This window comes from Zootoca vivipara, chromosome 9 (genome assembly GCF_963506605.1).
Source record: "Zootoca vivipara chromosome 9, rZooViv1.1, whole genome shotgun sequence".
In the NCBI taxonomy this organism is placed as follows: domain Eukaryota; kingdom Metazoa; phylum Chordata; class Lepidosauria; order Squamata; family Lacertidae; genus Zootoca; species Zootoca vivipara.
Genome location: NC_083284.1, coordinates 76,996,230 through 77,021,198, shown reverse-complemented (window position 1 = coordinate 77,021,198; position 24,969 = coordinate 76,996,230). Strand labels below are relative to the sequence as shown.

The 24,969-nt window shown below is 40.0% G+C and overlaps 1 protein-coding gene across 3 annotated transcripts in view; it reads left to right on the top strand.

Moving 5' to 3' along the window:
• PEAK1 (pseudopodium enriched atypical kinase 1) overlaps positions 1-24,969 on the top strand; it is a 70,287-nt gene that overhangs the window by 7,760 nt on the left and 37,558 nt on the right. The gene's annotated exons all lie outside the window — the stretch shown is intronic.

Below are 24,969 nucleotides of genomic sequence, written 5' to 3'. Positions count from 1 at the left end.
ATCTTTAGTTAAGGTAAGTTTGTACTGCATCCACGTAAGTGTGGTTGGGTTTGTTCTGTTTTATATAACACCAGACATAATTTGATCATTTCTCTGGTGCTGTTTTCATCAAAGACATGGATGCTTAGTTGTCTTTCTTATTAGTGTTGGTATTTGCATGGCAGTGAATCAAATAATGTATTGCAAAATGCAGTTGGTGTAATTGTGAAACAGCAAGATTTATGTATTTATTCCCTCTTAATTTTGCAATATGGTAATGCTGCATTTTTCTTTGGGTTTTATAAGATGGATTTTGCTGTTAGAATTGCTGGCTTTTGTTGATGAAAATGATACAAATGTCTGCAGAATAACAGGTATGACGAGGGTTGATGCTAATTAGATTAACTAGGGAAACACTGTATTGAAGTGTGTTTCTGCAGATAAACAGAAAAAGATCTATGGTCAGAATATCCTGTATTTTATATGCTGATTGTACATTGAAACAGTGTAGGTCTGTTGCTGAATAACTACCATCACATCTCTTTAGCCAGTATAGACATGTACAGCCATGATAAAGCATTGAGATGTTAATATTACAACAATGAAAATCAGAAAAATGCAATGTAGCTTCATTTTATAATAAGGGAATAATGTGCTACATTGAAAATCAGGAAACTAATTTCAATGCTATATTTCTCTGCATTAAATTTTGCAGTGGGCATCTTAACAGATATCATGTCTACATGTAAAGTTATATGATACATAGATACATACTAAGGCATTCAACAAAAATATGTTTAGTACTGCAAGAAGTGAATATGATTCATGTTATGAAGTTACATTCTTCCGACTATGGGATAGTTGAATTAGGGTATTATAATTTCACCAATATGTCACTGGTATGTTGCAGTTTGCCTTTTTGATTAGATTAAATTGCTAGCACAAAGGAAATAAAAAACTCTATTAAAAATAAGACAGTGGAGCTGATGGAAGGGGAGCAGAGGCAGCACAAAATATAGTAATAATTATTATTATTATTATTATTATTATAAATTTATACCCCACCCATCTGGCTGGGTTTCCCCAGTCACTCTGGGCGACTTCCAACCGAATATTAAAAACAGTACAGCATCAAGCATTAAAAACTTCCCTAAACAGGGCCACCTTCAGTTGTCTTCTAAAAGTAAAATGGTTACTTTTTGCCTTGACATCTGCTGGGAGGGCGTTCCACAGGGCGGGTGCCACTACCGAGAAGGCCCTCTCTGGTTCCCTGTAACCTCACTTCTTGCAATGAGGGAACCGCCAGAAGGCCCTCGGTGCTGGATCTCAGTGTCCGGGCTGAATGGTGGGAGTGGAGATGCTCCTTCAGGTATACAGGACCGAGGCCGTTTAGGGCTTTAAAGGTCAGTACCAACACTTTGAATTGTGCTCGGAAACATACTGGGAGCCAGTGTAGATCTCTCAGGACCGGTGTTATGGCTGAGTCATGGATGAATGATTTATTGTGCTATTGTAATGATTAGAAATAAGTATTGACAGATAAGCAGCAGCCTGCACTTCTCAAAGTTACATAACAGTTGTATTTTTAGGCATTCAAGTTAGAAATAGTGTACATGATAAAGTTCTATGTGATGTCATTAAATGCAACTTTTTCATGGTGGTAGGGGAATGACATTATTTTTAATGAAAGCTAATATCAAATTTGATATTTTTCAATGTCAGTATCTTAAAACAATGTCCAAAACTGCAGTTGGGGAATACCTTGGTTAGACTTGCATTGAAGGGAGTTGGACTAGATAAAATTTGGTAGAGCCTTCCAACTCTGCAATTCTATTATTCTATGACTGATCAAACTGTCCCCAAATAGTGGCAAGCTTTCAAGTTCTTCAGAACTTTACATTAGGGCTGGGTGGTATATAGTCCAAAACTAGTTTGAAGTCCATTTTGTGATATCAGTTTCATAATTTTTTACCTGGCAATATACAGTGGTACCTCGGGTTACAAACACCTTGGGTTACAGACTCCACTAAACCAGAAGGTACTGTAGTACCTCGGGTTAAGAACTTTGGCCCAGGATGAGAACAGAAATCACGCGGCGGCAGCAGTGGGAGGCCCCATTAGTTAAAGTGGTACCTCAGGTTAAGAACGGACCTCCGTAACGAATTAAGTTCATAATCAGAGGTACCATTGTAAATACAAGGCTGTTTTCCTATTTTCATGTTAACAGTATAAAACTGTTGTCGTGGCTTAGCATTACATGTGAACATATCCCTTTATGTTGCTAGTCCTACACTCTGTCCTTTATTGCCTTTAGAGAATAATTTGGTCTTTGACTGGCCTGGGATATCACTGATCAAATGTACGCATGCTGTGTTCTTGGAAGTAAAGAACCTACATTTGCAATACCTGAAATATTGGCTTCTGCTTGTCTACAAATATGTAAACTCTTGTACTGAGATACCCAAATTTGGTACCTGGGGGGGGGGGGCGGTTTAGCATGCCGAGATATGGCAGTAATTTAAATTTGTGGGGAATGAGAAAGTATTGGACAGTTTATGAGATGTGATAAAAAGTTGCATAATATTTTAAAGAAATAAATAGACTGACTAACTTGATACTTTTTTACCCATTGTTGACCTAATTAGCTGTCATTGGGTCATTGGTGATGTTGTCACCTAAAGGCTTTATCTAAAAACATTTGGTCATCCTTTTTTCCTTTTCTTTTTCTTTTTTTAGAATCAATCGATATTGCATAGGGTTCTGTCTCTCCAGCCTATAAAAGAGGCCTTAAGTATCTATTTATATGTTCAGGTCAGTGATTGCACACACTTTCAGGACCAATGAACTGTGAAATCAATTATTAAATCTTATTGACACTGCCTGGGAGCTGTTTTGTTGAGAGCATTGAATTATTAAGTAAATAAAACTTCAGTCAAATTTCAAATATTAAGATTAATAAAACTACCATTGAAGGAGTGGCAATACAGTAGAACCTCTACTTACGTCCTGTTCTACTTAGGCCCGTTCCAAAAGTCGTGACTGCGGGAAACCTGGAAGTAGACACCGGGTTTGCTGTGATACGCGCAGAAGCGGCTGCCACCACCTGCACATACACACATACTGTCAAATGCGCCTGCACACAACAGCGCTTCTACCAGCAACCCGTTTCGCATAAGGACGGGCCTCCAGAACGGATTGTGGTCATGAGTAGATGTTCCTCTGTATATTGTTTTAGAATACTTGTGCTTTCTTCCATCATTCCATTCGCTTTCTTCCATCATTCATTTCTAATGAAGTGAACTGTGATACACAAAAGCTTATGCCATAATAAATTTGTTAGTATTTCAGGTGCCACTAGACTCTGTTTTTGATGCAACAGATTAATATGGTTACCCCTCTGTAATTTCTATCTTATTTAAACCTCCACTGCCTTATGGAATACCTTTGGGAGAAAAAACTACTAAAGAGTAAACCTTGAACAGATCCAGAGTGGAGTTCCTAAGGCAGTTGGATAGCACCTTGTATGCTTCCTTTCTGCAACTCCTGCAGCCAAGCTGGTGCCCCACATCTTGCTCTGCTTCCTTTTGGACCCCATCAGTGAGGCTGAGAGGGGGGGTCTCGTTGTCTGGGCAGCCCAGGACCTCCAGACACGCTGCCCAGGTTTGCACCCTGGAGAGGTTACCTTGGTGCTGCTAATGCAGCAGTTTGATTTCTCTTCTGGACACTCACTCCACACCTTTCAAAACAGATGGATGCCAGCCAACCAAATCCCTCATTTTGCAAAAATTGTTTCTTTTGTGTACTAAACATTTGTTTGTTGTTGGCATCCGTCTGGCTCTCACTACCTCTCACCATTGAATTGTATAGCAAAGGCAGTGGTGAGCCCCCATTAAAGGATGCAAATATAAATCACCCAAATAGAATGTGATCTGCAAAGCTTCATAGTATCATTTAAGATTAAGGATTTGTCTTGAAGATTTCAGCTGAGGAAATGACACTTATATAAGAATCTGATCTACTGAAAGGAAAAACTATTAATTTGTTCATGGTTTGTAGGATTTGGTGATTTGAGTTCTGCACTCTGACGTGAGATTAAATGGTTATAAAAGCTTGAGCAGAACATGATTTCTGTGTCATTGCAGATAGTAAGGATAGATGTGGCATATAGATTAGAGAGCTAATCCCACACAATTTAAATTATTTAAATGTTTCATGGTTTTTAATAGATGCACTTCAATATTATTTTTTTGCATCTTAGTCTTGATGGCAAACAATTCACTGTAAATTTCGTACTTGGCTTCCCAAGGACACATATGGGAGAATGCATACCAAAACATTATTTTTTGTGGAATCTAATACATGCAAAATTCCTTTTATTATAATATTCTGGTCATCTATCTCCGCTGCACCATTCCGCAGTCATGCTGTTGTTTCTCCACTATTGACCATCTCATGATCAGGCATATCCAGTGTGGATATGTGTTGAGAAAATAATTTGTGTTCAGTGTACAATAAGCGCTTCCTTCCTCAGTTATTTGAATTATTGACATCTTATGCAGCAGCCTTCAGGATTCCCGAAGTGTGTATGAGTGAACAGCGTGTGTTGCTGTTTTTCAACCAATATTCTTTCTACACAAGACAAATGCAAGAGAGCCACTCCCCTCTGCTGCATTTTACTTTCAGAGCTTTACAAGCACCTCGCCAAAGCATTTTACCACTACACTTGAGAGCCCCCCTCCCACTACTTAAAAATTTATCCAGCATAGTTGGGAATGCAAAAATAGTTAAGCACATTTACAGTGGTGCCTCGCTAGACGTTCCAGGACTCAATTCGTCCTACGAAAAATTCCTCTAGCGAGGCACCATTTCCCATAGGAATGTATTAAAAGTCAATTAATGCGTTCCTATGGGCTCCGGGGTACTGGCGACAGTGCTTGCTCTCTTGGCTCGGGGAAGACAGGCAGGTTCTTGCTCTCTTGCCTGCCTGCCTTCCCCGAGCCAAGAGAGCAAGCGCCGCTGCCACCAACGACAGAGCTCTGTCGGGCGGGGTGGGGGAAAGGCAAAGGAACGATCCTGCGCCTTTCCCCCACCGCCGCCAAGCCAGTGCCCAAGCCGAAGACAGCCTGCCCACTTGGCTTCGCCGAGAAGGCGCCCGGCTTTCTCGGTGAAGGCAAGCGGGCGGGCTAGGTGTCGGCTTCGCCGAGAAGGCGCCCAGCAAGACGACGCGGTGGCCATAGAAAACCTTGTCGTATAGCAAGGCAACCTCCGATCAGAAAATCCTTTCGTTAAGCAAAATTTTTGTCTAGCAGGGCATTCGTCTAGCGAGGCACCACTGTACGGTACTTGGTAATGTGATTCCAGTAACAAACTTTCCAAGTCCCTGAATTACTCAGGCTTCCTTACACAACTTTTGTGAAAAATTGTTTGTGTGCTCAAAGGTGTTATAGCTAGCCTTACTTTGTGTGTAAACAGGAACATAAAGTGAAGGAAATCTCTGGTCTGTGAGTGGACGCTCATTCCTCTGAGGCAGAGCAATAGGCTATTTTTCATAAGTCCTTTCTGTGTTCTGCTTTAGGCCCAGGTACATCACCAATGTAAGATGCTTCATAGATGCTGGAAGGTGTACAGGGCAAACAAAGTGTTATGTATTGGTTTAATTTGTGTACATGAGTTTCTCTGCTAGTCCTGTAACTATCTTTCCCGCTCCAGGGTGATTCAAAGCAGAGGCTTGACAGCCATATGTGCTTTGGTGGTGTTTCCTGCTTGGCAGGGGGTTGGACTGGATGGCCCTTGCCGTCTCTTCCAACTCTATGATTCTATGATTCTATGAAATGGGTGCGGTGACAGTTGCTATTGGTTAACTTGTTAGCACAATATGGATCCTCACTCTGATAGGGTCCCGCCAAAATCTAAATGTATCTTTTCCCCAACCCCTGCTCCTGAGAATATAAAAGGAGCTCACCCTTTCCCTCCAGTTAGTCAAGATTCCTACTGCAATAAAGGAGATTGTTCTTGTTATACTTGACTCCTAGCACTTCCTTGCTAGTATGCTAACTCACTACTCATAGCTGACTTTATGAAGAGCTGAAATTGCATTCACGACATAACACAAAGTATGTTTTTATTATAATTATGGGACTAATAGAAATATAGAGTTTGGCCTACTAGAATATTTCATGGCTGCTTTGCAGGTCCAGCCTATGGAGACACTTGTGGTCAAAGTAGATGTGACAATGGTTGGCACACATTTCTTTTTGCATTTCTGTTTCATTCACAAATAAATTGGCAGATCTTACTTCGAAGAGGGGAAAAACCATGAGCAAGAAGGAGGATTTTTCCCGTCGGTCATTTGCTCAAACATGAATTCTTCATTCCCTAAGTCAGGGGTCAGCAACCTTTTTCAGCCATGGGCCAGTCCACTGTCCCTCAGACCATGTGGTGGTCCGAACTATATTTTGGGGGGAATAAATGAACGAATTCCTATGCCCCACAAATAACCCAGAGATGCATTTTAAATAAAATCACACATTCTACTCATGTAAAAACACCAGGCAGGTCCCACAAATAACCCAGAAATGCATTTTTTTTTAAAAGGACACATTCTACTCATGTAAAAACATGCTGATTCCTGGGCCGTCTGTGGGCTGGATTGAGAAGGCATTTGGGCCGCATCCGGCCCATGGGCCTTAGGTTGCCTACCCCTGCCCTAAGTGGTGGGAGCAAAGAGATGACGTGTGGGAGGAGGGAAAGTTCAGTGTCTCTCTCGTTTATTTTATTAAAGTAAGCACCACCAGAAACTATATGTTTATGGAGAGAATACATGAACGACAACTGTGCCATATCAGGTTTAGTCTATCAGTAAAATATGAGTTAGAACTCTACTTGGATACTAAAGCTTCTACAAAACATGGAGTTCATTCCAGTTTCCTTGACTCATAAAAATAATGCTTTGTGCTCACTATTGTGCTTTGCCATTATACTTTGTTGTGTTAAAAAAACATTTAAGCATGGTTTTATTCAAATATTCCAAGTCAGGAAGCACAAGACAGTTCAGACTTTATTCTTGTGGATATTTTCTTTTTCATAATTGGCTTTTAAAATTATCTATTGTGCTCCTAGCTGACAACCAATGCTTTCATTTGTTAATGCTTTATTTCACTTCATCAATATGAATTGAAGGGTTAATTTAGAAGTGCTTTATAATTCCACAGATATAATAGAAAATGCATTCTTTAAAAGCATTCTAAATGCATTTCTTAGAGCAATATATCAAATTTAATATACAAGCAACACACCTTCTGTTATAGTAAATATGTTATGGTAAACCTAGTTTACTTCTTTAATTCATCCAGGAGCCCTGGCATTTGAGGCAACTTTTACTCCACATACTTGGCAGTTGGCCCAGAGGCTGCTTAAGCCGTGTTCAATGCTGTTATTGCAGAATAGTATAAATAACTTAACTTAATCCCCTTATATGTTCACAGTCATCTCCCGTCTTAACATTCTACTTTGCAAGGGATCAGAAAATGTTCAAAAAGTTGCATGTGTCTGTATAGATGACTTAATATATGGATATCTGTCTGTCTATCGTTCCATTCACTCATTGGGCTATAGATTTGAAACTAAATGTAAATTGGTGAGTTGTTTCTTACTAATTTAAGCATGTTATATTTTGGATTCTGTTTCTAAAGACTGAGCACTTATATAGTACCGTAATTTCTGTGGCAGATTTAATCCCCTACTGGTTGCTTACTACTATAAACACAATTGAACGGGGGCTGGGGGCAAAATTCAAAAAAATGAAAGACAAATTGAGTCATAATAATATAAAGCAAATGTGGAAATGTGTTTGAAAATGAGTTTCAAAACCCTGTATTCACTAATTTGCGTGAAAATCATGCCATGGTTTTATATAATTGCTATCCAATGCCTCAACTGTTATGGAAGGATAATAGGAAGATGACCAGCAGCTGGAGATGTCATTCTCCAAATGATTATTTGGAAATAATTGTTTATAATAAGACAAATAATGATTCCATAATCCTGACAATCTTATTATTAGATTATATAAATGATACTGCTCCTATTAAAAATTATATAATTGTAGCTATCTTCTGCTAGGAAAGAAGTTGATCACAAACAGTGTTAGAAATTGAGATGTGAAAGCTAGGAGCTAAACGGCACCTTAAACCTAGGCTATGGGTGCGGGCCTTAGTCTGGGGACCTCTGCCTTAGCTGGACAGGGATAGCCTAATGTTTTCTATCCTCTGGTAACCTCTAGGTTAGATCACTGTAATTCATTAGATGGGGGGCTGCCTCTGAAGACAATTCTGAATTTAGCAGTCATATGAACTAACCATGGGCAAAGTGACTAACAAATTCAATTAATAATGATGATGATAATGGTTTATCAAGATCCTGCTGTAACTTTGGTGTGTGTGCTTTTTTGATCTTCTTGACCCAGTGCTAGATGTGCGTAGAGACAGTGGGTGGCAAGCAGATACGATGCTGCTGCTGAAAGCTATGAGTTCACTTGTGTGATGTGCAAACTCTGGGTATTGGGTGGTGACCAAACTATCAGTTGCCAATAATGCATTGGCTTCATTCATTGTGTAAAACCCTGCAAGGCAGGGGCTTGAAGCCAGGCTAGCTCATTTCACCAAAATGGAAGGCTTACAAATTGGCTTAGAAAACTTTGCTTCTAGAGCACATTGGAACTTACTTTAAAAAAAAGAAAAGCTGGCTTTGGGCTCCCTAAAACCCCACCCTTTCTATCCATCTATCAGTAGCCCTGGATTAGGATTTAAGGTAACTAAAAGTAGTTGATGGTTCTGGGTTATGAAGTGCTAGATGTTTCTGTGTGGGAGGAATTCCTCTAGGGTTTGGGAAGGGTTAAGTAGTGCTATTGATGCATTGTATAATTTGGACAGGAAATAAAAAAGGCAACTATTTGGATTATATTTTCCCTCCTGGACAACTGAAGGCTGTGGAATGGGAAAGACTGTGTGTGCTTTGGATGCATGTTTTTCAGTTGGTTTTTTGCTGGTGAACACAATTTTTCCACTTGACTCATTGGGTGAAATCTAAATGAACATTACAACATGTGTTTATACCATAATCCCTTTTAAGCAAAGTATGCCCCAACCTTCTTAACAAAGTTTGATTACATTATTTTACTCCTATATTGATGGATTTTAGCAAGGTTTAGTTTGTATTTCAGAAATATGTTGAAGCTCAGACAGCCTCCATTGGGAAGATACAGATGCAACATTCCTAGTCTCCCAATACATAGGATAGTAGTTCTTTCCTCAGCTCCTTGCACTCAATTTATTTAGTTGCTTATTCTTTAGTGCAGATCATTATTTATTACATCTGAATGGCAAACCATGGTTTGCACCTCCTGTCAAATCAGAATTAAAAGAAGTGTGAGGAATAGGGAACACTGACCCACTACAACCATCGCTTAGCGTGAATTAGCCAATATATGGGATTGCAGTTGCAGTTCTCATTGTTTAGCTTAGCACTGCATCCAAACACAGGTTTGTGGTTTGCCTGGAATGAGGCAGCCCATAAACCCAGCTTGGGCATAATGCTAAGCAAAACCATGGCTTGATACAATGCAAAAAGCATTGTAGTCCTGATTTTCTCCCCCAGGAACCTGCACATCTGCTCATTGTGTTAAGATTAGCCTTAGTGCTATATGACAGGCATGTCCAACAGGTAGATTGTGATGTACTGGTAGATCACGGGGTGTTCCTGGTTGATCTCTGGCCCTTCAGCCCCTAAAAAATCTCCACAACTTTGGCTTCCTAAAAAAAGCTCAACAACTTCGGATAAATCCCTGCCAGTCTTTTTATGACAATGAGTAGATCACTGCCAGTTTTTTAATACTGTGAGTGGATCACAGTCTATAGGAGTTGGACGAACCTGCTATATGAGAACTACACCATTGTGTTAAATTAGATAATTTCGTTTCCAGATTTAAATCATAACAATAATAATCTGTATCAATTTTGACTGTGAGAAAAGTGTGCTAATGAGGCCCCTTTATTCGTTACTGTTTTCAGAGGACATGTAGCATGGATGTTTTCCTAGGATTTTTTCTGAGGTGTCAAGAAGACTGCTTATTTCTTTATCTAATCTACTTCTCCAGTGCACTGCCAATGTCCTTTATAAAAGACAGAAGGTACTGTAATGTGCTGAGATGGAAGTTGTGTATCTTTTGAGTGAATAATGTGGAAATGCTTCTCCCCTGATACATTTTCCTTGGTACTTTTAAAACCTATTGGGGATAATCTAAATGTCAACAGATAATTATTAAAAGATTTTTACAAAATCAAGTTTGCATGCTACATTGTTATGAGAGTAAATATTTTGTTGAGTTGTTGGTATCTAGCTGTAAAGGCTTACTCAGGAAGTAAGTGCAACTTTCTGAGCATTGTTGTTGTTGTTGTTTAGTCGTTTAGTCGTGTCCGACTCTTCGTGACCCCATGGACCATAGCACGCCAGGCACTCCTGTCTTCCACTGCCTCCCGCCAGGGGCGTAGCCAGGATCAAAACTGGGGGGGGGCAAGCCATGGTCGTTCAGGGGCGGGGCCAAGGCACAGAAGGGGGGCACAAAGTGGGCGGGGCTAAAGGGCCAACGGGCCTGATGACATCGTGGCGGTGGCAGCAGCGGCCACCTTGTGCTTCTGGGGCTGGTAGCGTTGGCGGCTACCCTGCTTGGCTGGAGAGGACGGGAGGGTCGGGCAGGTGAGAGGGGGTGGCAGGGCGGGCGAGGGCGAGGCAAGACACGGCCGCAGCCACGACGGCTCCGAGGCGTTGCTGCATATCAGCATAATATTTCAACCATGGTTCAAGCCCCACCTTAGGAAAAAAATCCTGCATTGCAGGGGGTTGGACTAGATGACCCTTGTGGTCCCTTCCGACTACAATTCTATGATTCTATTGATATATTACCATAGCATATGCATCATTCTACTTTCTTGAATTGTCCTACTCCTAGGCATAGCAGCCAACTCCTAGAGGCCTAGGTGCCTCTCCCCCCCCCCAATTACTGGTAAATACCGTATTTGAAAGAGTCATCCCCCCATGTTGATGGGCTTTCTATGTGGGGCTTATCTGCCCCCCTTATTTTATTAGGGATGGAAGAGGGAGGGAAGGAAGGAAGAAATAGAGAGAGGGATAACTCATATTTGTGGGTGCCTCTGGGTGACGCTGTGATGCTGGAACTCTGCATGTACAGGAGCCTTGTAAGCAGCTTTCTCTCTGCTTGATTTACAGCAGGCACGTCCAACAGGTAGATTGTGATCTACCAGTAGATCACTGGATGTCTGTGGTAGATCACTGGTAGGTCACTGGCACCCCTAAAAAAAGCTCACCCAAAATTTTCCTCCTCCCTCAAAAAAATTGAACTATGACCTGAAGCCCTAGACAAAAATGGGCCTCCCTCCCTCCTAAAAGAAGCTCAACAAGTTTGACCTAAACCCCCAAAAACAGGGCTTCCCTTCCTTTAAAAAAAAACTCAACAGCTTTGACCTGAACCCCCCAAAAGGGGGTAGATCACCCCCAGTTTTAAACTCTGAGTAGATCAGAGTCTCTTGGGAGGTGGCCACCCCTGATTTACAGTATACAGATGCAGGAGGAGGGGCAGACTGGAACACCAATGCTTTTTATAAACATCACTGTGTCTGTCAAAGCTACAGCCCCCCCCCTTTCTTATTCACTTCCTTTTAGCCTTGCAGAGCCACCTTAGTCAAATTGAATCCTCTGAGTCTGCACCCTCATTAAATCGCCAATAGAACTCTTAATGCTCCTGAATGCTCATTAACAAGTCCCACTTAAGAACAATAGGGTGAAATGGTCAGCTATCAAATCTTGCCTGGGGATATATGCTCCATTGTCTTAACTGCTTAACTACTGGTAGCCACTTTGCTTTATTTATTTGATGTGTTTTTGTTACTGCTGTGTCCCCCCCCCCCAGCAAGCGGAGACTTAGCTGCTCCACTTCAGTTTTTTCCACTTCAGTTTTTGGAGGGGAAAAGTGCTGGTTATGGTCTGTAAAATACATTAATTTTTTTGCTTCTAGGGGGGGCAGCTGCCCCCTCCTGCCCCCCCTGCCTACGCCCATGCCTCCCGCAGTTTGGTCAAACTCATGTTCGTAGCTTCGAGAACACTGTCCAACCATCTCGTCCTCTGTCGTCCTCTTCTCCTAGTGCCCTCCATCTTTCCCAACATCAAGGTCTTTTCCAAGGATTCTTCTCTTCTCATGAGGTGGCCAAAGTATTGGAGCCTCAGCTTCACGATCTGTCCTTCCAGTGAGCACCCAGGGCTGATTTCCTTAAGAATGGATAGGTTTGATCTTCTTGCAGTCCATGGGACTCTCAAGAGTCTCCTCCAGCACCACAACTCAAAAGCATCAATTCTTCGGCGATCAGCCTTCTTGATGGTCCAGCTCTCACTTCCATACATCACTACTGGGAAAACCATAGCTTTAACTATACGGACCTTTGTAGGCAAGGTGATATCTCTGCTTTCTGAGCATACTCTCTGTTAAAAAACAACTTTGGGGGGGTGTTACTTGTTCAGAAAGCATCTTGTTCAGAATAAATATTAGACATAGAAACATATTGTAGACCAAGACCAAGAAGGTCACTTCTCTTTACAGTTTCTGAGCCCTTTTGACGCAAATGCTTTTCTGGTTTCATCAGCAGCAATAAAAGCTGAGAACCTAAAGGAGTTTTCTTGCCATTCTTGGCTTTCATTTGTACGGTATGTACTACCGTAAATAGCTGCAAATTCCTTACTATTGTCCACTCTTGCAAAATGGAAATGAAAAGCAGTAGTTCCTGAAATCCCCCAAATTATTAGTAGTGATGTAGTGAGAGGACTCACAGATAAGTATCTGAGGTGGTTCTATAATATGATTGCATTTGGGTATCATAGTAGAAAGGCTAGAGAATGTGAACTGGGAGGAGGAACGGACTCATTCTTTTAATATGGTTTAGTGTTACATTGCAGCCCGTTATTCTTTTAGGGGCACTTTTATTTTCAAAAGTGCCAGGAATGCAGCTGCTGGGGTTAGAATTTAAAGTGGAAAGCTGAATTGGGGGGGGGGGGGGGGCGTGGGAAGAGAGAGAGATCTTCCTTTAAAGAAAATTGTGGGTGTTTCCATGCTGCTTTTCTGCTGAAAATCACCTCCCCCACTGCAAATTTGTTTCCCACAATCAGAGAAATCACATGAAATTGTCCTCTTTGTAGGTTTATTTTTTCTATAGGTCAGCATTCAGATACTGTATGCAGTTCCTGTTCTAAATGTACAATCTAACTAGAGTGGCACCACATAATTTTTTGTGTAGCTTGGCCAGTTAAAGTTGTTGTGAAATCCCTGTTGATTGGCAATTTCATCATATTATAGCTTAAAATATAAAACAAAGGACAAAAAGCTTACTGGGCATTTCAATGTAATTCTAGTTCTTCTGAAAACAGCAGCAGCACTATTTCCAGTGAGGCTAATGAAGAAAACCACTGATATTGTAATCAGGACTGACAAAGGCACAACCCTCATTCTCAGCCCTATAACGATCAATAACACTTCAGTATAAATGGAAGCAGTAGAAATTGTTTTAAGGGGGGAAATTATGTGTGCAGTTGCTATAGAAACTAGCCAGACACACATTCAAAGCAAAAATTCTAGCCTGCAATGCATGCTGTTTACTGACAATACCGTAAATCAGAAGTTATATTGACTCCTTTTTCCCCAATTATGAAATGTTAAATTGATTATTATATACAACATATTTCTTATGACACATTGGTGACAATTGGGTTCCAGGAGTGAAACAATATGGTAGGTAAAAATGGAAATGAAAAGGGAGGGGGAATTTGAGTCATGAGGAAAAGTGACCAGAGTTGTGTAAGACAGGAGACCATAGCTAATAGCTAAAAGGAGACCAAAACTAATAGGATTGGAGAGTCAAATGTCTCATAAGCACTGTAGTTTTACTAACAGCACCAAGCTATGCTGAAAAGTGTCTTACTCTGATTCAAATGGGTTTAGTGCTGTCACTGTTGCTTCTCTGCTAGGATAAATGTTGTATGGCACCTGTCTGTTCTTTCTATCCTTCTCCTTTCCAAATAAATACTGAATACTTCAACATTTCAGTTTTATCAATGCTTAGCATAAAATATTCCTACCTTGGCTTAGAAAAGGCCTCTGCTATCACAATTGCTAATGTGGATTCATGCCACAATAACTGTACAGTGGTACCTCGGTTTAAGTAAACATTTGGTTCCGGACATCTGTACTTAACCTGAAGCGTACTTAACCTGAAGCGAACTTTCCCATTGAAAGTAATGGAAAGTGGATTAATCCGTTCCAAATGGGTCTGCGGAGTACTCAACCTGAAGCGTACTTAACCCGAAGTATGAGTGTAATTGGTTCTGGAAGTCCGTACTTAACCTGAAGCGTACTTAACCTGAAGTGAACTTTCCCATTGAAAGTAATGGAAAGTGGATTAATCCGTTCCAGACGGGTCCGCAGAGTACTCAACCTGAGAAAAATAATCATTACCTTAATAATAACAATTTAAATAGATTTATTCAACTGAAACAATAACATTACAGCATATGTTATTTGCTTAAACAAACATCCATGTTTGTTAACTAATTTGGCTAAGCAAAATATATATATTTTAAGAAACTTAGACTGTCAGCCCAGCCTACACATGAAAAACTTAAATACTGTCCTCTGTAGCTCACTCGTCATCTTCATCTTCTTCTCTGTTCATAATCTGGAAAATAAAAACAAGCTTTCCTGCTTTATCGGGTCCCAAGCGATTTCTCAATTTAGAATGAATGAGCCCAAAGGAAGATAATATTCTTTCAACGCCTGCAGATTAACTGCTATTAAAAGTAAAATCATTACTTGAACAGTCTCTAAATCCAGTCTCTTAAGTGACTTCCACCAGTTCACTGGTGTGACTTTTTAAAAAATATCTTCAGCAAACATATATTTCTTGAATGGTTCCCCCTTAGCTTTGAAGTTTATTATAGTTGGCATTACAGATGGATGATTGCTGGATACCCATGTCATAGCTAACTCCTCTTCCTCAGCACTTACGTTTTGACCCTGGTACTGGATATTGACAATATTTGCCAAAAAATGAGCTGTACAGTACTTGTCCCATTCGTTTTTTAATTGCTTCTAATTTGATTCTGTCCATGTGTAGTTCTGTTTTTAAGCGTTCACTCAGTTCCTTCCAAATTTCAACAGCATCAGCAATAAAACAGCTATTTTTCTGTATTTTGTTTAAAGCTTCAGAGATGGGTTTCAGGATGCTCAGCATATGTTCAACATTTCTCTTAAGCCCAATGTTGAGGATTTTGGCCGTGACAGTGCCATCTATCTTATCTCAATTTTGTTCACAAACTGTCATCAGAATAGGCCAGTTCTTGATATGCTGCTCAAAACAGTCCGCCACAGAGTTCCATCTAACATCTTGTGGGAGCGTTAGCTTGGTTCCACCCATCCTTTCCAGAGCTGCTACAGCAAAATTGATTGTTACGGAAGTATTTAGCAATTTCAACAACGTTAGTCTTTATTTCTGGACATAAGTCTTTGGCTAAGAGGTGCAGCAAATGAGCACTGCAACCATATGTTATTAGCTTATTCCCTTCCCGCTCTTCTAAATTTCTTCTCATCTTGGATACATTTGCAGCATTGTCTGTGACCAAACTGTGTACTAGACATTTGAATTTTTGTTCACATGTTATTATAGCTTTTACAGTGGAACCTCGGTTTATGAACACCTCGGTTTATGAATTTTCGGTTTATGAACACCGCGGACCCATCTGGAATGGATTAATTCATTTTCCATTACTTTCAATGGGAAAGTTCGCTTCAGTTTATGAACGCTTCAGTTTATGAACAGACTTCCAGAAGCAATTACACCCATGCTTCAGTTTATGAACGCTTCAGTTTAAGTACTCCACGGACCCATCTGGAACGGATTAATCCACTTTCCATTACTTTCAATGGGAAAGTTCGCTTCAGTTTATGAACGCTTCAGTTTAAGTACCCCGCGGACCGTCTGGAACAGATTAATCCACTTTCCATTACTTTCAATGGGAAAGTTCGCTTCAGTTTATGAACGCTTCAGTTTATGAACAGACTTCCAGAACCAATTGTGTTCATAAACCGAGGTACCACTGTACTGCCACTTCTTGTAAGTATTCTGCTGTGTGTGCATTTCCTGACGTATCAATTGTTTGTGCAAGGAAGACTTTCCCTTCTGTTGTTATAGAAGCACATACAACAGGATCATTGTGGACATTACTCCACCCATCAATACTTAGGTTAACAATTCTACCCTCCAGAGCTGTTGCATATTGCTCCAATTCTCTGTCATACACTTTATCCAGCAGTTTCCCTGCAACATCTGCTCTGCTGGGTGGACTGTATCCTGGTCTCAGTGACTGAACCATATTAATGAAATGTGGGTTCTCAGTCAGACGGAAGGAAAAGTTTGTTGCATAAACAAACTGGGCAATTTTTTCATCAATTAACTCTTTTTCTAATCTGCTAGTTTTTACCACAAACCTATCTATGGTGGTTCCAGGAGGGAAGGGTTTTTTCTTTCTTTTAGGTGATAGTGATATGTGGCTGTGGGTGTTTGGTGATGATGATGCTAGACTTGACTGTCTGTGGCTGTGCAGTATTGTGATCAGAAAGTTTCATTTTGTACTGCTTGTCTGCTTGCCCCTTCCTCCTCACACTTAGTTTCACTTTATTTTTGTGCAGATCTATTCCACTCCAAACAATCAGAAAAATATTGTTTCTATTCTATTCACTGAACTTCTTGAAACTTAGCATTGAAGGGGTTTATTCTGTATTCATAGGTTTGTAGAACAATAGGATTAAGGTCTTTTTCTCAACTCTGTTCACGTTATAACATTTTTGCTGTGAAGAAGAGGCATGTGATCTCTGCTGAGTCAAATTCAGTTTTGAGAACTTTTAAGCATCTGTGATAATATCTTGTAGGCAGAGAAATTGCCCAATAATCTTACAAAAACCTCTGGAAGAGCATGACATTGTGAATGGATTAATGGAATTTATTTACCAAAAATATTAAACATATACAACCTTATTCTACATAATTAAAAAACTAATCTTTATTTCATGATGGAATAACCTTTAGATGCTAATATATTATCCTCAAAAAGCATTTTATTGGAAAAAAATTCTGATTTAAAATTTAAAAATCTGGTTTTTTGTTCAGTATCTGAAGAAGTGTGCATGCACAATAAAGCTCATACCAATGACAAACTTAGTTGGTCTCAAAGGTGCTACTGGAAGCATTTTTTGTTTGTTTGTTTCAACTACAGCAGACCAACACAGCTACCTACCTGTAACTAAATAATAAAACAATTTAGTTGTGTGCATTTTCTAACAGTGTAAAATTTTGCTTCTACTTAGTAATGGTCAGGTGTGGGCAAATGTAATGAATGCTATGAATATTTACATTGTCCTGTTTTAGTCTAGTGTTTTGGTTGTTTTGTTGTTGTTGTTGCATACTGGGATATTCTGTTCTGCAAGACCCTGTGGTGTAGCAGTTAAGAGTGTCAAACTAGGACCTGGAACACACGTTCAAGTCATCTCTCAGCCATGGAGCTCACTGGGTAACCTTGGGTCAGTCATTCTCTCTCTCGGCCTAACCTACCACACAGGGTTCTTGTGAGGATGAAATGGGGAGGAGGAGAAGCATGGAAAACAAGGTGGGATATAAATGCAATAAGAATAATAATGATCATAAAACCATGCAATTTCTAGGCTTCTAGAAGAAGAAATATTTCCCCTTGTATTGTTTTGGTTTGTTTTGCCTTGTCTTTTTTCTCTCTCCTTTTCTCTTTATTTTCTTCTTATTGTTTCTTTTCATTTCCCCCCTCTTTTTTGTCTCTCTCCTTTGTTTTCTTCTTCTTCTTTTTTGGAGTCCTATGTCTGGGGTCTTTATTAGGGTCCAGGGAATGCATGCTCGTGAGGTGGTAGGTGGTTGATGGAGGACCCTAGATGGGAGAACAGGGAAGTGTTGGTATCCCAGGGTAAGAGGCTGAGAGGAGAAAGGAAAGATCCCAGCATAGCTGCCAACTTCCCCATTGAAAAATATGGGATCAGAAGACTCACCCAGCGACTTCCGGTGCCGGCTCTGCCCATGTCCATGCTGTTAACGCACCTTCTGCTTCCGCTTGCGGAGCCCCGAAGGCGAGGAGGTTGGAAAGGCTGGTGCCGGTTTGAGGTGTACCAGAGGTTGGGGAAGAACTAAATAACTACAGGTTAAACTAAGTCATACAACACGCACGAAATCCAAGGATCCGAGGCGAAATCCCTTCGAAGTGGCTCCTAAAACCATGTATTGTTCACGGGAAGTATTTTTTTAAGGTCTGTAAGTGCAGAAAATGAAGATCCAAAGTAGAAATACTCCCCACCCTTTCCTCTTGAGTCCAGTAGCAGCTTTTTCTTTCTTTTCCAAACCCACCCCTTGAGAAGAGACAAGGTGGCACATTTGCAAAAGAGGCACACAGCTGATCTCCTGAAGGATATATATAACAGACACTCTGTGCTGGGCCAGCCACAACAGAGCGACCCCCCTCTCTCCCTCTCCCCCCTCCCTTTCCCTCTCTCAGGCTCGGCTCATCTTTCAACGTCCCACCCTCAAACGGTTAAGCGGCCGCTGCCTGCCGCTCTTTGCTAGATGGCTGAGTTTCAAGGAAGGCGCTGTTTGAGGCAGGAGTCGCTACGCGCTGCTGTTGCTGCTGCTCTTGCAGCCACCCGCTTCTGAAACCTGCCAGGCCGGCTTGCTTTGGCAGCTGCACCACTTCCCACACACACACACCCCAGACCTCACTTCCCTCGCAGCGCAGCCTATACTCCTTCCCCCCCGGAGGGGGAGTCTTGTCGGTGCCTGGCACTTAGCAGGCGGGCACCGGGGTGGGAACGCGGCAATCTGGTAAATTTACGGGGTTTTAAACAATCCAGAGTTGTGGCGGAAAATGGATTTAAATCCAGGGGTTTCCCACCAAAAATGGGAGACTTGACAGCTGTGGATCCCAGGTGAATACTGGGAGGAGCTACCGTGTTTCTCATATTATAAGACATGTCTTATATTTATTTTTCCTCAAAAAAACACACTATGGCTTATTTTCAAGGGATGTCTTATTTTTTCCCTCCTTCTCCTGCCGCGGCCAGCATTGCTGCTGTGCCTATCACTATGTCTTATTTTCGGGGTATGGCTTATATTCCTTGAATGCTTAAAAATCCTGCTATGGCTTATTTTATGGGTATGTCTTAAAATATGAGAAACAGGGTACCATATTTTTCACTCCATAGGACGCACCTGACCATAGGACGCACTTAGTTTTTAGAGGAAAACAAAGGAAAAAAAATATTTTGCTTTCTTGAATTGTCCTAGGCATAGCAGCCAACTCTTAGAGGCCTAGGTGCCCCCCGCCCAATTAAATATTTGAGGAAGCTTCTTTTGCAAAGAGGGAAAGTTCCATTTTTTAAGGATCAGCTCAAAGTTGTGTAGCTTTTTTGCAAATGGGGAAAGCCCTGTTTTTTGGGGGGTCAGCTCAGAGTTGTGCATCTTTTTTGCAAAGGGGGAAAGCTCCATTTTTAAGGATCAGCTCAAAGTTGCTGAGTTTCCTTGCAAAGGGAAAAAATCCTGTTTTTATGGGGTTCAACTCACAGTTCTGCAGCTTCTCTAGCTTCTCTGCATTTCTACAGTTTCCAGACAGATAATCTAATCAGCCAATCACATGTTTCCCTCTGCAGACAACAATTGAGGCCTAGGCAAGGGGCCGGGAAGGGAGCTAGCTCTCTTATCTCCCTCCCCTATCTCTTGCAATCAGCTGCAGAGCGGGTTCCTTTCCCTTTCCCTCTTGTTAGCCTTTAGCAATTTCTTTTTTTTAAAAAAAAAAAGCACGATCTGCCTTTAGCCCCTGGGCAATTTGGCTCCAGGGACCACGCATTCGCTCCATAAGACGCACGGACATTTCCTCTTACTTTTTAGGAGGAAAAAAGTGCATCTTATGGAATGAAAAATACGGTACTTAAGAGGGAACTCTGTATGCTACTTATTTACAGTTTATTTTTTGCAGCTGTTATCTTAGTGTATTATGAACAACTTCGATAAAAATCTGGTTTGGGTTTTAGGGCCCTGTCAAGCAGTGTGTCATTGGAAGCAGGGACCCCCACTGTTTCACTGTACACACCCATTCTTGCAGCTTTCTCTCAGACAATTCATTCATTCATCTCTTTTTCACAATTTGTTATAGTTTTGCCTTTTTCTCATTCCGATCACTCTTGAGTGTCAGTTGTTGTTCATTGGCTGTTCTGTTGCTTGCTTGCTTGCTTGCTTGCTTGCTTGCTTGCTTGCTTGCTTGCTTGCTTTCTCTCCCTCCCTCCCTCTTTCTCTCTCCCTCTGGTTCCAATTGCATTTTGTGTTGTTCCCACTTTTTTCTGGCCTGTTTTCTATATAAAGATAAAAAATAGTATTAAAAAATTCTCTGCTGTTTTCTTCTTTCCCCGCTCCCGCCCCCTTCTTCTGTCGTGTGTGACTGTGAAGCAGGAGCAGCGGGGTTAGCTTTGATCTATAAATAATAATATTATTATAAAACCATGAGTTTAGTCCATATGTTGCTAAAAGTAATTTTCATTTCTAAAGTAATTTTCATGATAGTGAGAAAAATACAAAATGACTGAACTGCTCTTTTCACTGTAGTGAAAGTATTCCTGCATTAATATTCAGTCTTAAATTACGCATTACATATTACATTATGATGTAATCATCACAACTGAAAATCCATTGGAATGTGTCCCAAAGGCAATTAAAAAAATAAATCAATTTGGAAAGTTGGCGGGTTTCAAAATAAATTACAAAAAGAGTGGTATATTAGTAAAAAAAATTAAAAAATGAAAAAATTAAATTACAGGAAGTATCAGGTATCGAAATAAGGAAAAGAATAAAATATCTAGGAATTCAGATGACAATATAAAACATTGATTTGTACCAAGAAAATTATGGAAAAATATGGAAAGAAATTAAACAAAAAAATAGAAATTTGGTCTAAATTAAAAATTTCAAAAAAAGTTAGTAGCCAGAGGTACCACTGTATAGTAAAAAAATAAAAGTATTATGATTTTTGAAAATTATTATTCAGTCCTTCAGTATCAAGCAGACATGAAATATTCAGAGAAACAGTGGTGGGGTAGAGACTTAATGAATGTTACATGAAATTTAATCGTTCTCATTTTCTGAACTAACACAATCAGTTTCAACTTTTTCATATTTGTCATAATGTTTATCATGAACTTCTAAAAATTGAAAGTTTGTGTAGATTGAAACAAGCTTCTCTACTCTTTCACATTTCATAATATTTTTTTTCTGGGAAAAGACAAAGGTTTTGAAGGGAAAAAGAATAAATTTCCCTCTGAATATTTTAATCCCCCCCCCCAGGTCTTTACATCTCTAATGATAAGCAACAATACTCCTTTCAGCTCTCTCTGCTTTCATTCTGTAATGGCTCTCCCCACCCCTCTGTAAGAAGAGGTCCTCTTGAAACATGAAGCTGCCTTATGCTGTAAGACCATTGGCCCATCTCCCCCAGTCTTGTCTATCCCAACTGGCTCTGGTCTCAGGCAGAGCTGTTTTCTTGGCACCTGGAGATACCAGGGATTGAATCCTGAACCTTATGCAAAGCATTTCTCTGCCACTGGACTGTGTCCCTCATCTCCATTCTATTATCTGAATTGGCTAGATTCCATTGTTGTCTTTAAAGAGAGATTTATTTCTACCATTTTCATTTTCCTATTCCTACCATTTCACTTGATGTTAGCCTTTATTAATCTAAAAAGAAGTAATTCACTGGTTCTTCTTGCTCTCTGCAATAGTTATAACTATTTATAGCTCAGTTTTATAACAGAAGCAATGGAATAAATTGTAATAGTTTATGTACTGTATGTTAGTTTAGTTAACAATATATAACAACTTTGTTTGACACTGCTGTGTGCAAATGGCATTTAAATTCAAAGGGTGATACCTAACATTAGTCATACTCAGAGTAGACCAGTTAAGTTGGATATCACCCAAAGTACTGCCTGCTCTAGCCATAGGAATATAGAAAATCTTCAATGAATTTTATAAATAGAAGGCTCCTATGAGATGCATTTAGGCATTTTTCCCACTTGGAACACTGCATAGGAATAAATGTAGTAGCTTACTTCAGAGGGATCAATGTGAGTTCTATTCCCTTCACCATCGCATATGCTATATTTATATTCATGTCAGTGATTTTCTGGAGTGATTTGTGGCGCATGCAAGCATTTATTCTTTATTAAATCACCTGAACATATCAAGGCGCATTGTTTTCAGTCAATCTGGAGAGCTCCTGAATGTGGTCATTTTGGAAACACGAGTACCCTTTGGTTTCTTTCTGTTTTTTTAAAGATTTTTATTAAAGTACAAGAATTTTTACATACATTATATTCTCTCCTTCCAATTTTAAATTTCCCATACCATTTTTCCTTTCCCTTCCCATCCCCTCCCCCACCCATAATCCATTGAAAGGGTTCAAACAGTTGTCCTCAGCCACGGGCACAATGTCCTTAATTTCCACTGAATGTCTTCTGATCCAGTAGTTGTTATCCATTGAAGATAGGGGTTCCATCTGGTCCTTATAGTAGTAGACTTGGCCCTCCATGTTATTTCCTGTGACGTTACTGCCACAATGTCTGTCTGAATAAATTCAAACAAATAATTAGTCCAGACCTCTACTGTCCATTTTTCTCTATCTTTCCAACCTAAAGCTATTGTTGCCTTTCCTGCTAGTATCATTGCTTTGAAGATGTGCTGGTCACCTTTCTCTATGGCTGTGTTTCCTAATATACCCATTGTCATAAGATTGAAGTCTATAGGTAACTTCATTTTTAAAACTTCATTAATAACCTTAAGGATTTTATTCCAAAATCCCCTTACCTCTGGGCATTCCCAATACAAATGGGAGAGCCATCCCTTGGCTTGTTCACAGTGCCAGCAGTTAGGGTTCAATCCTGGTATCATATTAGCTAGCTGGGCCAGAGTTCTATACCATTTTAGAAAGAATTTTAGTTTGAGCTCCCTAAATTTGCTTACTTTAATCTCGTCTATTCCTTTCATTATCCTTTCAACCTTTGATTCGCTAATTTGTTCTTCCTAACTCCACATGGAATTTGCTACCAAGGAGTGTGGTGGAGTCTCCTTCTTTGGAGGTCTTTAAGCAGAGGCTTGACAGGCATATGTCAGGAATGCTTTGATGGTGTTTCCTGCTTGGCAGGGGGTTCGACTGGATGGCCCTTGTAGTCTCTTCCAACTCTATGATTCTGTGATCTTTTGAATAAGTTGGGTTGTCAGTTCTTTATTTGTAATCATCCTCTTATAGATTTTACCTATCATTCCTTGTTTAGTTTTTTCCATTTGTTTATATAGTTCCTCTATTGGCTCTTCTAATCTCATATTTCCTATCTTTTGGGCTTTTAAAGAATGTTATTATATAACCCTCCAATTTTTAACCAGTATTGGTTACCTATGTTCTCTGTTACTTCCTGCAATGACTTTAAGGACTCTCTTCTATACATATCTTGGACTATGTGATATCCCTTTGCATTAAGAATTTTCCACCATTTGGGGTCGTCTATTGCCTCATATATGCTTTCTAAGGGTGCCCACAGAGAGATCCTTTTTAACAATATAGGTTGCCATCTCCTCCATATGCCTAATGCCAATTTCCTGGGTCCTATTGCATATTTCAGATCTTCCTTTACATTATTTGTGAAGATTCCATATCTTCCTGCACCATTGTTGGCCTCATCCTCAAATCTGATCCACTTTTGTTTATTTTTTGCTCCAATTTCTAGTAAAGTTTTTAATTGGACCGCTTCATAGTAAGTATAAATGTTGGGGAGGCCCCACCCTAATTCTGATTTGTGGTTATACACAAACCTCTTTTGTGTCCTTGATTTTTTACTTCCGAATATCCATTGTCTTATCTCACCATTCCATTGTTCCAATTGCTGTTTTTTTCATCTCTAGTGGGATAGCTTGGAAAAGATAACTTAGCTTAGAGACCCAGAACATTTTAGTAGCCTTGACTCTAGCTGTAATGCTTAAAGTTTTGTTTCTCCATCTTTTCATATCCTTTAGTATTTTATTCCATATCTTTTTATAGTTGAATTCTGCGGTCTTGTTAATATTCCTATAGAGTTCAATACCCAGGTATTTTATTCTTTTAAAACCCAGGCCCATACCTGTTATGCTATTTATTTCCTTTTTTCCAGCTAGATTCACATTAAAGTACATTATTTCTGATTTAGTTATGTTGCCCCTAATCCGGAATATTCCTCGAAATCTTCTAATATTATCTTTATTTCTTTTATCCCTTCCTTGGGATTTGTTATGATTACAATAATATGATCTGCAAACAAGTTAATTTTCATCTCCTCTTTCCCGATCTTATAACTATCTATCCTTCCACAGTTTCTTATACTTTCCGCTAGTTGTTCTGTAGCCATTATAAATAGGAACAGCGAGAGAGGGCACCCCTGCCGAACGCCTCTGTGTACTGGGAAGGATTGGGAGTGTTCTCCATTGACTCTTACCACTGCTGTTCCTTCTTTATATAGTTCTTGTATCACAAACCGATAAGCCTCTCCTATTCCATATTTAGTCATTATTTCCCATAAGAATTCCTGTGAGAGTGTATCGAATGCTTTAAAGACGTCTAATTTCAATAACCAAGATTTTTTGATTGTCCGTGATGCAATACATTAATAATATTTCTAATCGGGTGGGCAATATTTCTACCCTTAACAAATCCATATTGGTCTTCTTTTATAATTTTGGGGATGGCATTTTTTAATCTGTTTGCCATGATCTTGGCGAAGATTTTATAATCTTGGTT